A 15,461-nucleotide genomic window follows, 5' to 3' on the forward strand; every position below is an offset into this window, starting at 1 on the left:
TTCCTTTGCTGACCCATTCCTCGCAGCCATCTTTCTCAGTTTTTCGAGTGAATCTCGATACCGATCTTGTTCCCCCTTTGTCGATAAGGGAATACAATTTTCCCCCGCTATCTCTTCGCGCGCTGTCACGGCGATGACGATGATAAAAATATATTTAATGAGAGAGTATGCGTACCTGGAAGACGTAAGTTTCTACCGGATTTATCTTAAATAGAAATATTGTGTAGAAATTATCAAAATTTTTGCTAAACTTTACATGAATCCTTTAAATTAATTGTCTTGTCAAAATTCTTTAGTCTTTACATAAATCTTATTGTTTTTACGTGCCATTATTCTATCCGCCAAATCCGCTTTGCCATATAATAACTCGTCAATTTTATCCGCTATTTTATTTTTCGGCAGATAAACAAAAACATAGAGAATCAATATATTGCGAAATCAATATATGGCATATCGAGCGATTTAGAATAAAATGCGATCGTCTCGTCGATTTCCGCCGTTGTTCATGAAATCCGTGTTCGTATGCATGTTTTCACTCGGAAGAAATGTGATTTTCCCGGGGACAACCTCGTTACGCTTCGCATTAGCCGCGAAAGCCCTCCCGGACGACGATGATAAAATGATTTTTAATTGCAGCGGATGTGCGAACCGGAGACGAGCACTGCTACCGCCGCAGACTTCTCTTATGCAGATTACATCGCGGGATGAAGCATTAAATAAATCCCTCGATAAATCCACGATAAAATATGTACCAAGCGGTCTCGGGGGGGATTGCGGAACTATTTAAGTCGCTTGATAACGCGGTTGCACTTTATCGTTACCTGGAGACGCGCTGTTAAAAATCGTTGCCGTGAAAATCTAAATAACGAGAACTCAATCAATTACGGGATCGTGCGCGTGTAAAGAAAAAGATTCTGTATATAAAGTATCTACTTTCAGCTATGGTACATAGAAAACGTAAATCTTTATTTTATTTTACGTACTCTCCTATAACTTTTATAAGTAAAACTCTAACCATTAAAATTTTATTATTCCTATAATTAGCGATTATGCATTATGCGTTTTCAAATTCCAGTTTCCGGTTCAAACTCATTTACTACCAATCTATTTTGATAACCAATACAATGTCTAAACTACGTCGGCGAGCTTATATCGCTATCATTTACTGGGACAAAAAATAAATATTTCGCGAAAGAGAACAGCTTTGTAACGTTATGATCTGCCTGCGGCTTACCTAACATCGGATATGATTGGTTCAGTTACAAAGCGGACTTTGTTGATCTCGACGTAACGACTTCAACCGCCGCGGACCTGGACATTTTTGCACGCATTGCAGTATATCGTCGCACGGTTCTTTGTATCCACCGGTTTCGAATCGCTCGAAATAACTATATATAATACTATATATAGGAGAATGCCGCGCGCTTATTTCAATCCTTTTTCTCTGTCTCGCTGTATCCCTGCCACTGTGCCACTCGCCGTTTGCTGACCAAACCTCTCGTAGCAGTAGTCGACCTATCGCTACCATTGTACCTCTATTCAAATATCACCACGTTCCGTCATTATTCTTCCAAATGGGATTCATGCGACGGCATAATGGGACAGAGATATCAATCCGATTGACGAATATAATATCCGATTACACAGCCGCAAATGGCGGCGGCTCTACGATGGCTCCCGTATATGCCTCCAGTCTGCGCATTAAATCGCAATGCGCAGGCACCGGATACTGCGCCACACACCGACCGATATTCGAGCAGAAAATCGAGAATCGATTTGGCTCACGAGCGAATTTCCAATAGCTCTCGACAGCCCTTCGATCGCGGGAAAAACTCGCTCGAAAGCCGAACGAACGATCGATCGCGCTGTGCGCGCCGAAAGGGTGGAGTCCCTTGTATTCGCGCTTTATGCAGTCACAGCTCGACACACACACACGAAGCCTGCGGATTCTATGCCCACAAATAAATCCGATGCGTGTAAATATATATTCAGTACTTTCAAGAGGTTTATAGGTTTCTGGAAATCAAAACGATCAATTATAAACAGATACTAAAATGTCCTACTGAATTTATTTGCCACGAAAAGAGATAGTCTCTAAATTAATTAACAGTCCGTAAGGTCGTCAATGTAACGAAAAATATCCTATTTTGTGTAAAAATTAAAATGGACTAGTTTATTATTTTACTATATACAAAGCGCGAAATATTATAATCCCGCGCTCAAAAGCCCGGAAAGAGCTCCCGTTCAGAGCCATATTTACGAACGTGGTGCTCGCTCACAATGCCGCGAAATAGCAAACACCATCAACGTCGATTTAATTTCCTTCCGCGCGCTCGCGCGCAAACCCGTCGCGATATGGAAGAATCTGCGAGCGCGGAACAAAAGAGAACGATGGGGTAGAACGAGCGGAAGGAGCGATGCCGGGGAAGAGTATTGATGACAAAGGAGCACGTCGCTGCCGCTGATGCTGCGGCGAGGAGAGGTGGAGGATGATCGGGAGGAGAATTTCACAATGCACTCGTTCCAGGCAATCCCGGAAGACGGATGATCGCCCTGTATCGACTATCCGCGAGCTTCCATCGGCCGTGCCGTTTCTTGCTTAAAGGGATTCCGTCGGATACCTCGAAAGTCACGGCCGAGTAAGCACACCGTACGTCGACGATTCGTTGCAGACATCGTTGAATTTCACGTCGAATCACGTCGAAAATGTTGCAAGTGAATTGAAAATTGATTCCTCCCCGAAAGAAACGCGAGCTCGAACGCTTGACGAGTCTGACTAGCGCCGGTTCAGCCGGTTGTTTCCACTACTGCCACGGTGGAGGAGAGTAGTGGCAGTTTCTCGACGACGGTCAATATTTACTTATTCGGGTTAATTCGGCGTAGGATAGTCACTCATGAATATTATTTGGATATGGTTGTTTGCTTTAAGGGTGGATTGCTTATTCGCGTGACAAAAAAAAGTTTGCCAATTATTTAAGTAAATTAAAGTAGGACTTAGCGTCTGTGTACATTCTGGAATAAGTAAATAATTATGTAAATTTATCTCTTTCTATCTTCCTCATCTTTACTTTGTGTAGCATCAGGCAAATTTATCAATTTCTTATAATTTAAAAAATTCTCTTCATCATTGTACCTTTTTACGATTACGATAAACCGGCGCTAAAAAGCTTAAATTAAATAATTTTTTAATGTATTTCTTCATGAAATAAAATCAGAAAACAGTGGAAGATCCAACGCGTAAAAAGTAAAAAACTAACGATGTTCACATAAATTGACCGAGAAATTGGAGAAGCAAATGATAGAAAATAATGTATTAGAAATGAGATGAGTCGCGATGAAAAGAAATTTCCGGGCGTTATGATTGAGGCTAAGTTAGCGCGGCAGGTGCAGAAATTGTATACGCGCGACAACGATGTTCGACGAACACGGAACATAATTCTATCGCGTCGGTGAATGCCGAATGGATGTTCGAATCGAATTCCAACCAAGATTGCGGCGGCAGTCGCACCAGACAATTGGCGGGTCTATTTATACGACGTCGGCCCGGGAACGCATCGAATGGAAGTCAGAATTATTGTATTAAGGTGGAAGACGGCAACCAGAATGTACGACGTGCATTATACTCCTACTTCATAAGCAGCGGCGCGGCGTAACGAGCACATAGAAAGAGCATATAAAATGTAAGAGCGAATTCGTACATTACACAGTAATCCCACAAATCTATATCTTCTTTTCTTTCGCTAACTATGATAATAATGAGAAAGAAATGTAAAAGTAAAGGAATGAGCCTAAATAATTCTATCTACTCATAACCGCTGCGAATTGTAGCTTTATGTGCACTTATTTGCCCTTTGTGTATTTAAAATCAAAAAAACCTGTGACATATACTCCAAAGATAAGGAAGAAAAAACCAAGGAGAATATATGTATATGTATCTGAAAAAAAGATTTCTCATATCTGCATGCAAAATCGTAGCGTCTTACAAGGCGCGCCAAGTTTTCATGTCGCACGGTAAAGAAATCGAGTTTAATTTACCTCGTGAACTTAACGTGATTCTTGACGGTTAATCTAAGAAGATTACATATATCCCGCGGGCATTTAAATTACGTTTCTCACGTTTCTTTCAACTGGAACGCTCACTTGCGCTAAGACCCCCCCATCAGTTAAGAAGATAAATAAAATAAGCAAATTACTTGGCAAATTGCATTTCCAAACTGCAAATTTTGCACGGAGGAAATATGCACGGTAAAACACGCAAAGCAAAAATGTCGGCATTTGTACAGACTTAACCAACTTCTCTTTCCTCTCGTTTACACGCAGTTTTAGGAATTGAACATATTTATCGAGAACCAAAACGTAAATTTTTTTAAGCTCAAGAAAAATAAAGTTAATGAAAATTAATCGGAATGTATATTGCCTGTTTGTCAAAGCAAGTTTTATAAATAATACGCATTTTTAATGGCTTTTTCGATCGCAGTCTTTATAACGAGAAAGTAACGCTAAAGTCACGTAAATAGGGATGGTTTATCATCATCTGAAGATGCTTTTCTCCTAAGACTACTACAATAAGGTAATTTATATGTAAATGTAATTAAACTGACATCGTTGTGAAAGTTTGCAGAGAACGTTCATTGATAAGGGAACATTTGCGGTTCTTCCAACATTTTCTTTCCGCAAGAACTTCCGCTCTTAAATAGTATTATTAAGTGTAATTTTTAACTGTAATAATAAATAAAACCATGATATCTATACAGAAAACTGCCAGTAAATCCTCGCGCTATTTATTTTCAATATTTTTTATGCAAATTAGAGTGCAAAACTAAAAATTGCAGTAAAAAACTAAATTTATATATATTGTTAATCTAACAATATATTAGACTCGTCCCGATGTGCTTATAATTTCCAGTTAAAAACGTGATAAAAGATATTTCCCAGATTTCTTCATCTTTAACGGAAGGCTAACATATACAATTTGTCCGTCACTATCTCGAGGAAAGAATCCTTCGCCGACATCGAGAGAAATTTCATATCACAAAATTTTACCTAGAAACGCACGAGTGTTGAAACGGATCTTTCTCTATCTCTCTTTCTCTCTCTCTTTCTCTCTATATCTATCTCTCTTTCTCTTTGCAAAGCATCAAATTAATGAGTTACCGAGAGGCGAGTTTCCGCTTTGTAGAACACAAGAGACACAGTACAAGAGAGCAAGAGAGACGAGGGAAGAGAGGGAAGACCGAAAGAGAGAAAGGGCGAGAAGCCGAATGCGCGAGCGATGCGTAGGAGAATAGTGCGCGACGGTATTCACTAATTAATTACCTGCGAACTATATGTGACCCGTGGTGGAAAAATTCATATCTCCGTGCGAGCTACATGCTCGCGTTTATACCCGCGGGGAGAAATTTATCGCAAGAAGCGGCGGATCCGAGCCGACGGTTCAGTCGCCATGGCAACAGTGTTACCTTTTGCTATCCAGCTACTGATTCAAACTATGCACTGTCATGCTAATTATTATGACGAGAAAAACATAAAGTGGTAATTTGATGGTAGCATTCCCCCGAGACAAAAAATACGTTTTAAATTTATTTACTGGATATATATTTGTAAATTCAATTGTGTTTTAAATAAAAATTTATTTTCTTTAAGAAATTAATAATTCAAGTGTCAGTGTTTATTATAAATAACTGATAATAACGCTATAATTAGTCTTCAATCAACGTTGCATAATTAAAGATTGAGTTTAAAAAAATTATTAATAACATAAATTTATTACCATAGTATTTTACATCATTTTACATTATTTATATTGAGAAAAAAAGAAACTACTTACTGAAGAAGAAAATACGAGTAAATAAAAACGTTTCTGAATGCATTAAAATAAAGATGCGACGTTCATGAACCTGCGTTTTAGCGATTCCTATCATAATAATGGAGTTATGAAAATTCAAGTTCGCCAGAGGATTCCTTTGATCACCGACGAAGAATAAAATACAACTCCCGAGTAACGTCTTTAATTCGATATAAAAAACACCAAAAACATTCTTCGTCTTTGATCATCCGTCGTGCCATGAGCGAAGGACTTTCTCCTCGAGTCATGCCGGTGAAAAGTGTTTTTAGAAAATCGGAAATTGGATTATTCGGAGTTCAGAACCGCGAAAGTTAAAGCTTCTACAAATAAAGAAAAAGAGAAATGCGAGGAGAGGAAGAAAAGCTGTGAAGGAAGAAAAGAGTTCGCCAGATGAAGGAACGCTTCAAAGAAACGTTGAAGAGAAAAGCCTTCGTTTATTGTCGAGAAAAAAAACAACGAACCACTTTTTTTCTTTCGAAACGCGATCCGGGATTATGGCGGGAATCGCGATCGCTATCGGGGACAGAGACGATGATCACTCCGGGGAAATCAAAATGGGGGACGATGCTGAGAGCGCGCCGTTGTCCAAGAATGACGAAGGCGACGCGGATCGTTTCGTGTTACGAGAGGAATGGTCGTCATTCGGTAACGGCGGCACGTGATAGCGAATGACGACAAAAATAAACCGAGAGCACTCATCCCGAGAGGAACGTGTATCAAATTTTACTATCGCCAGTCTTAATATTTCGAAACAAGTTAGCAAAACAACCGGGAATTAGCACTGTTCCGTAAAAAAATTCTCTGCGGGTTTTGTGGCAAGAATTAGTAGGCTAATTATAAAACTTTGTTACACGGAAAAAAAAGATTAGCTGCTATAGCTAAAAAAGTCATATGGATAACTAACATTTTTTGCAACGAAACGAGAGTAACATTTTTTGCAGCGAGAACAAAAGGTTTTGCTACTATTGCTAAACTATATAGCTCTCGCTGCAAAAAATATTAGTTATCCATATTTTACGACTAAATTTAGCTAAATTTTTCCGTGAAACAGTAATAATAATAAATAATAATAATAATAATTAAAACAAAACTATATGTTATTAGCGGCTGAGATAATTACATAGATTTCCAGAAATATTGAATATCTGATCTTCTAAATTAATATTTCGTCAGTTGCATTCATTACCTTGTTCCATCATCTTGCTTTACATCGTGAGGATTTGTTCAGCTTGTTCTTAAAATTTGATTACTCCCGAAACTGTTGAGCTTAGGAATCACGTCGCGCGTAATATCGTTAATTCAGAATTACATTACAGATTTCAAAGTTGTAAAATAAAGCGAAAAGGGAACCGCCTCTGTGTATTAACTCGCCGTAATAGCGGCGTTTGAAACTCGGTTAAACACGCTACAAATAGCAATAAAAAAAAAGATCCGAAAAAAAAAGAGAGCGATTCCATTGTGTCGCGTATCCAAGAGCCATCAGCTCTTGATGAAACGCGTGACTTTTGCTTTCGAACTGGGGCGAGCCGCGGTTTTTCGTGTTTCACGTGAAATATCGCGTGCAAACCACGCGTGCACACACGACACGCAAAACATTCACACGCGCGCGCATACCGCTGCTCCGTTTTCGCGCAAAACTCCGCGCTGTACTATTTTTCCCGTCATCTCGCCGCGGTTAAAATGCTCGTGGTGAAAACCTGGGATAAACACGTTTGAATCCTTGCCAGCTGTTCATCGGCATGGCGTGGCGTGTGCGTGTTAAAATATATACGACGAGTGGTCGAGGGAAAAGGAAAAATAAAAAGGAGGACTGTCAGATCGCGTACGAGCGCGGCATTATGCGGGAGCGAAAGAATCGATTTGACGTTCGGGCGGGTTGACGTGCGCTTCCGTAATGCGCGTCAAGCCGGCTGCATTTAACGTTTATCGACGGAAAATGTGGCGAAAAAGATGACGGTGGTACGCGAGCGAATGAGCGAGCAATGTCTGCTTTTTTTTCTCTCCACATTCCTGTCGATCTCGCATTCGAAATGTCGATTTTCTGCAGAATCGCTTATGCAAACGTCGTCGTTATGACCGGTTTACGATGAAAGAAAGCGCGAGAGATTGTAACGCCAACTCCCGCAACGTCAGTATATCTTTTGAAGGGAAAAATTCCGGATGGAAATATATTCGCGTGTTTCAAATTCTCTAAACTTTTGCGCCTCGGCTCTCTTAACTTCGAGACCCTCAAATTCGAAAATTGTGACGGCATTTTCAACACTTAACTATCCAATCGTCCACGTGCGGGCTCTCGATCGGAACTGTTCGACTTTCGAAATGTCAATTAAACAAGCTCGCGAAGCTATAATGGCAAAATGCCGATCCTGATTTTAACGCGCTCCAGTATGCACTGCCGGCAGGCCAAATGCGCAAACGAAAGACCGACGGCGCGCGGCGCGCGATCCGTTCCGCAAGCGCGAGCAAATAGGTCGCTACATCATTTGTGGTCGGGGGGGGAGGGCGGGAGGGAATTAATTTCGTACTAAGCGGTCGGGGGTGAGGAGGAGGGTTATGATATCGCAAATTGCAAATACTTGATACGATCGTGAACGGGCCAGCCATATGATTTATCGAACGCGCCGCACCGGGCATAGTATCGGGGGCTCTACCTCGGGATTGACATCATTTATTAGACGTAGGAAACGCGCTCTCGCTCGCGCCACGGCCGATGGAAACCGCAACGATATCGCGGCCGCAGCTGTAAACGAGGTCGTCGACCGATGAATGGTCGACCGGTCGCCATATCCATCTGCCGGTAGTTACGGTGGATCATCAGGACAAGCGATTTCGATGTTCCTACGGCCGACCGCCGCTCTCAGTTATCGCTGAATCTCTGCAGTTCGACAGTGGCCGCGCGAGCCGAATGCGGTCGGCACCGCAATGATGACTAAATACCTGGACCGGACCGAATTGGCACCCATCCGCCCGCCAGCAGGACTGCGGGACTTCAATGACGCGGCTGCACCCATTACGGCGTCTTTGTAGCAATTTCGGCTAACAGATTCGCCGAATGAAACTGCGATCGGCGATAGCTCGCTGCTTTGTTAGATCTATATATTGATTTCTCTACGTATATATGCGCCTATGATGTTCCTGTCGTTGCCGCTACGTTTTACACCTAATTAGTGTTAGATCCAATAACGATACGGTCTTACACACAGCTCGATTTCAAGCTCGATTGCTTGGAAAAAATCAATGATTTTGTTTCACTATATATTCGAATATTATAACATGATGCAATATGATATCAATAAATATCTAAAATTTTTAATCTATTAATTATTAATTCCATGGACATCAGCATACATCACATTTCTTTCCGTTTTATGCTGAGCAACTCTAAAAATTATTTCGTGCTCGGGACGAGTTATGATTTTCATTACATTTCTACCGACATTGTAGCGTGTAATCAATTTAGAGTTCCTTAACTTTCATGGTTAGGAGAAGCTTATACGATTACACTTTGGCCGTATCTATTCCCATCTCGGTTATGGCAAAATCTATGTCGCGCACCGGTGCTCGTATAGACTCGCTGCGGTTACTCCGCAGTGGTAGCGGGCATTGGAATCCGCCAGTGGTCGAGGAACGAGTGTGGTCGGATTGTGGTATCGACAACGTCTTCGCTCACTAGACAGTATTAACTCCTATACACAGTTCGCAATCCGTACAGGATCCTTTTTTAATACTACCTATCGATTAAATTGCATGAAAAAACAGGCTTCGGCTTTAATTACCATTTCAACCATATTTTATCGTAATTATACATACCCCTGCGTTTGCCAAATAAGCTCTTTTATTATTTCGTTTTTTGAATTTCAGTAATTTATGGAAATAGCGATACAATAATATAAATATAACTTTGAATTGCTTTCCAATAAAGCTTATAATTGTTTTAAAAAGCAACGACAATTTATATACCGATCCTCATAAATTCATTGCTAAAACGCTAGCCATTGTTTCTGTCACTTGAAAATACGGTGTCCGCTTAGTTTTTAATCTATACCGTATTATTGTCGCAATCGACCTCAGAAATAGCCCAAATAATGACCCCTTTGTTTCACGCGGCCATGATTTTGTTCCGGTCGGTCGACGTAGTTATTTTAATCCGGCGCGGAGCGTCAATAGGGAGGATAACGACGCGTAAAAATCGCGCGTAACAACGAACAGCGCACGGTTTGCCGGTTCGAGCGTATCGCAACGAGAAATCCGCCATTATGTCGCGTAACTACGCGGACAATGGCACGATAATTCCACCCGGTGGTACGCGCATCTGGCCACGTACGTGCGACACACCCTCACACGCGTGTTCGTGCATCACAATATATGCACGTTTATCCATCCATGCTACGTAAGTCGACCGCACAATAGGGATGAGAAAGCGGAGGACAATTGACTGGTCGATCGAGAACATTTCCGCGCGGGGTTGCGTTTAACTGATTGCGGTACGGGCGACATTTGATGTCGCAAGCCTTGTCGATATATCAAACGGTGACGCCCGCGTGTCGGATTCGTAATCCCTTTATAGAAATGGGATCTTGACTGTGACAACAAGTGATTTCGCGAACGATATTTCGCACGGCGGTATAAATTACGTTTCGCTTTAGGGAAATGATTTCAAGACGAGTTTAAGATGATTGATATAGGGAATGTTTTACGATATTTAACGAGCAATAAAAGAACATTCAAAAATTAAAATCCAAGATTTTCGATAGTTTTTGATCTAGCATTGAACGGGACATACTCTCGTATATTCAGCCAACCTTCCTTCCTTCTTTGGACATTTTTTCGGAAGCTCAATTTTAGCAAAAGTAATACAATTTTATTATTGCCAACAACAGCGCGATGATCCCCAAGGCAAACATTGTCGCTCACCGTCGACGATGGAACAGCAGACTTGACGTAATCCTAACACCAATTGAGATCGTTTCCACAACGGCGCGGTGACGCTACGGCGACGCCGCGCGCCACCCGCGTGTTGCGGCGTTAACACCTGATGTCAGCCCAATCATCATGTCAGCGCGATCAGCACTTCCGTTCGACGGGAAGAGGGACAGCCTCGAGCATTCGCAGCTGCCTGCCGCGAAACTCGCCAAGTTTCCCTCGCGCACAATTGATCCATCAGTCAGCGTCAGAAGGAATTACGCGGAATTCGCGCGCGCGCGCGGAAACTCGGCGAGAGATCCCGCCGATGAAGACTGCAATAACATACAGTACACACGATTGTGTACTGTACTCACCAGAGACTACTCCGCTTTGCGTTTGCGGTAGACAAAATTTGCATAGGTAGACGCGTTCTACATACCGAGTCTGTGCATGCGTTCAACGGGTCGTCTTCTTCGCGGTTGGAAAAATGGACGGTAAAACAAATGTAAATGTAATTAAATTCCGCAAAGGTCTTTCTTTTTACCACGAAATTAACGTAAATATTCCTCTGCCGGACTACCCGAGTCAATAAGAAAACAAAATCTTGTTTTACTTTTGAAATCATTATTACCAACGCGCAGGACACGTACAACGAAAAAGCGAGGAAGAATTATAAGATAGGATCGTACTAACACGGTAACAGAAGAATATTTATTACGGGAAGAGCTCGACGAGGGTATCGTTGGAGGATTTTCAGCCAACAGATTTACGAGGTGACGTTATTATATCTTGCAAGCTTTCGTATACAAGGTAATTTTCAAGCATGCTTGATCGATCAGAACTCGTGGTATGCTTTTTGTACCATGCATATTAAGCGTTAAACGAGTGTTATTTCGCAATCAAACAGGAAACATACATCAATAAATATTTACGATCGTAAATATATCAATAATGTCCCGAACATGCATGGTTGCTGTAACGACGCGGCTTTATAACATTGGACGTAAACACGTATTGTTCGATCCGACAATTAGCCATAAATTATCGCTCCTCACAATCAACCTTTTATAATATGCGAACGCGAACAAATTTTCAATACACAAAAGCAATCGCGCATTTCAGACGAATTTTGCCAATGATACTGTAATTTCACTATTATCATACGCGTTAGATAATGTAATATTTATGCCTAAAAGGTCATCGCATATTTGAAATTTCCTAATAACGTGATAATTATTCTTATATTTTTTACAATAGAAAATTTTATAATTGAAAGATCAATAAAGCAAAGTGAGAGTTATAATTTAATTTAATCAATTATACACTATAAGTGAAAAGTTTATTTACAAAATAGTATGTATTTTTTGAACAAAATTTTTCAGAAAATATTGCTAAAAATTAAAAATATTGTCTTAAATATTTTTTATTAATTTAAAGAAATAAATTTTATTTAATAAAAATCAAGGCATTGATATACATAATTTTTCAATCAAAAATACTGAAAATCAAAGAGACTCTTTAGTAGATTAATATCCGATGTATAATTCTGGTAAGCCTTATCACTCACTTGAATTCTATTTAACTATATATGAGAATATTATAATTTGAGGTTTAATGAGGTATCTGTAGGAATTGAAATTTTACCCGTGACTGTGGTTGTGATGAGATAGAAACGATTTTATCGAACGAAAGGGAAAAAGCGTGTCGCTGCGTAAAAACACAGGATCGTTCGATTCGTATCTACGTCGCAGTCGAAAATGCAATCACGACGTGTTCGTTTCAAAGAGCGCTGGAGATCGAGGACGGAGCGGCGGAGGATAAAAAGGATGGGAAGTGGAGGGCGATGGGGTAAAACTGCGTTCCGGCTGCGGATATCACGTTGCTCGCGTTTAAGGGGTTTGAGGGCACGCCCGTTTGCATTCGCGACGAGTATCCCGCATGGTTTAAGCGCCTCGCCAAGTGGCGTTCTCTCGTTAGCTGATGCGCCTGACGCTAAGTGCGTGACTACGCCGTATAATCTACCGATGCATGTAATTGAAGAGCTCGTGTTATTTACTTTTCTAATACTATCCACGAATCATGGTTATTCATTGTAAAATTATTGCCGTTGAAGCTTATGCAGTTTATGGTTTATGTATGAATACATTACGGATTAGTGTATTTTAGTTCGCCATATTTTGCCACAAAACTAAATTTGGATTTGTAAAAGGTAGAGAATGGTTTTGGAAAACATAAAATATATATTTTTTTTGAGCTAACAGACTTCAAAGTATTATAGTAAAGTCCACAATTTTGATTCATCTATATTAACATAAAAATGTAAAAAAATAATCATTGCACATGCAATTTAATACTAGAGGCAATAAATAATATGCAACATGGAAACAAAGTTTTGATTTGTGCGAACGTCAGGGAAAGAGAGAGAGGCACCGTAATTCTTTTTTCGAGTGTGGGTCGCCTATAAATCCTAATATTTTTATCGTGAATCATACACATTATTCGGGAATGTACACAGCTCGCGCGCTTTTATAGTAGGTCAGTGTATCATTTTATTCGCGCGAGAGAACGTTCGCTCGTAGTAAACGCAGCTCGTTCGGCAAACGTCGGGACTTTAAAGAGAATTTAAAGCTCCGCATCCCCACAAGGAAATGATCCGTTGGCGCGCGGACGAAGAATGGTTTTGGAAAACTCGTTTTCGTGGCGCTTACTGCCGCGACGATTTCGCGGCTACATTTTACGACGACACAGAACACCGCAATTGTATACCGTTAAAACTAAAATATCGTCGCTGAGATAAAACTGCAGCTCCTTCAAACGGAATGCCGTTTCTCTTTCGGATCACTGCAGTTTTCTATCCCCGACTTGTCCCGATTGAACTGCGTTCATCTAACTTTGTCCTAAATCCATAAAAAGAAATTTCGGTGGATCTATCTAAAAATTCCGCATAAAGAATTTACACGCGAATCACGTTAAAATTTCACCGAAACTGTCTGAAAACTATCTTCAAAGTGCATTCAAAATAAGCGACTCGTATTATGTTTACCGTCGAAAAGTACCTGTAAGAAAAATCGAATCCGGACACCTTCCGTAACGATGTCAACAATTAACTCGCCGGATTAAATAAAGCGCAATATTCTTGCCGTCCATCGAAATTTATGCCGCGGAACTGCTCTCGGTCCCATCGCGTTATGCAAAACGTGACACTCTGCGTAACTCGATAATGTTACAACGAAAAGAAATTCGCGGTCGTGCAAGAAACGTTATATTTATGGCGATGCAGCTGCAATCACGCTGTCGGAGAAATCTGTTTACAGCACTGTCAGTGCTTTCCGCCCGAGTCGACTCTCTCAACTCGAGCAGTTCTGTAGGTATGAAATCCAATAATAACGCGCCACGACCGTTCGGCATACACTCTTTTTCAAAAGCCTGTTATCGCATATCCAGTTTTGTGGGGGAAAAAACGCTCAGAGCAAAAGCTTTCGTTTTTTTTTCGGTACAATATGAAAAAAATTGGACTCGAAATCATATGCATCTGGCATCACAAAAATAAAATAGAAAGTACTGAGCAAAAATGCAGTGATGTAATAACTCTCATTTTCGGTTTTTGCAATTATTTGCTGGTATCTGACCCAGATGATTAGAACTTTTAGTTTTTTGAAGAGGTACAAATGTTAATTAAATGACGTACATTTTACTATAGTGACATCGTGTCATTTGATATCGCAAAACTGTAATCCTACACAAATTCGTTTTAGTTATAAAATAGTTACAACGCGAGCAGTTTTATAGAGTCGAAGTAAATAACAGCAACAAAGAAATTTTTGTAATTTTATTAGACATCAGACGCGATGGCAAATAATAAATAAAAATGCACGTGTTTCGGATTACATTCTATGTGCAAAGGAAGGCCGAAGTGTTTTTCGCGATAAAAACGCAAGGTGCTTTCAAGCTCGATCGGTGATCCGGATTTTATGGGGTTGCTCAATAAAGACGATATTTACGAGAATCGAATTGGCTGTCGAACGAAGTAACGTATAACAGATGGAACGTGGGACCGATTTGTGGCTTAACGAAATTCTTGCCCCATCGTAGTCTTGCTCGTATTCGAGGCTTTCGTGTACATCGCGACGACGTACCGGAACGGTAAACTAACAGGATGTATATACAAGCAACGAAATCAAAAACGTGAAAATCGAAAAGTGGAGCGCACGCCATCGCATCTCGAGTCTCCAAAGTCTGGAGTTTCTTTCTCGTTTGCGGACGTAAAAGGTTCGTGTCCGCGAAAGACCAGAAAAGTCGTTAGAAACATTAGGTACTTAGTATATACTTAGTATATGTCATCTGATATAAAGAAATATAACTGAGATATGTAAACTCAAGAATGAAACAAAGAAAGATATTTCAATGAAGCTCGTTAGTTCATAGTTATTACTTCTTAAAACTGCATTGTGTCAAGAATACGATCAAACATGTTATGGAATATGCAACAAAAAATGCACTAATGTTATTTTAATACCTAACGATATGATGGAGATTTACCAAAATTAAATTAAATTCAAAATAAGTAGCTAACAGTATTGATGATTATTGATATACCCGCAGCTCGAATCGAGACCGACATATTCGACATATGTCAATACAAGAAGTTAGATCATATGAAATGTCGATAGCATTAAATTTATCCGGCGAATTTAATTAACTACCAAATTAT

General features: G+C 40.4%; 1 protein-coding gene across 3 annotated transcripts in view; it reads right to left on the reverse strand.

Annotated features, from left to right (window-relative positions):
• The window catches only part of LOC143899202 (nephrin), a 213,679-nt gene that overhangs the window by 142,986 nt on the left and 55,232 nt on the right, over window positions 1–15,461 (reverse strand). The window lies entirely within an intron of this gene.

Source organism: Temnothorax americanus, unplaced genomic scaffold (assembly GCF_048541705.1).
Source record: "Temnothorax americanus isolate GAGA-0224 unplaced genomic scaffold, ASM4854170v1 Scaffold26, whole genome shotgun sequence".
Lineage (NCBI taxonomy): Eukaryota > Metazoa > Arthropoda > Insecta > Hymenoptera > Formicidae > Temnothorax > Temnothorax americanus.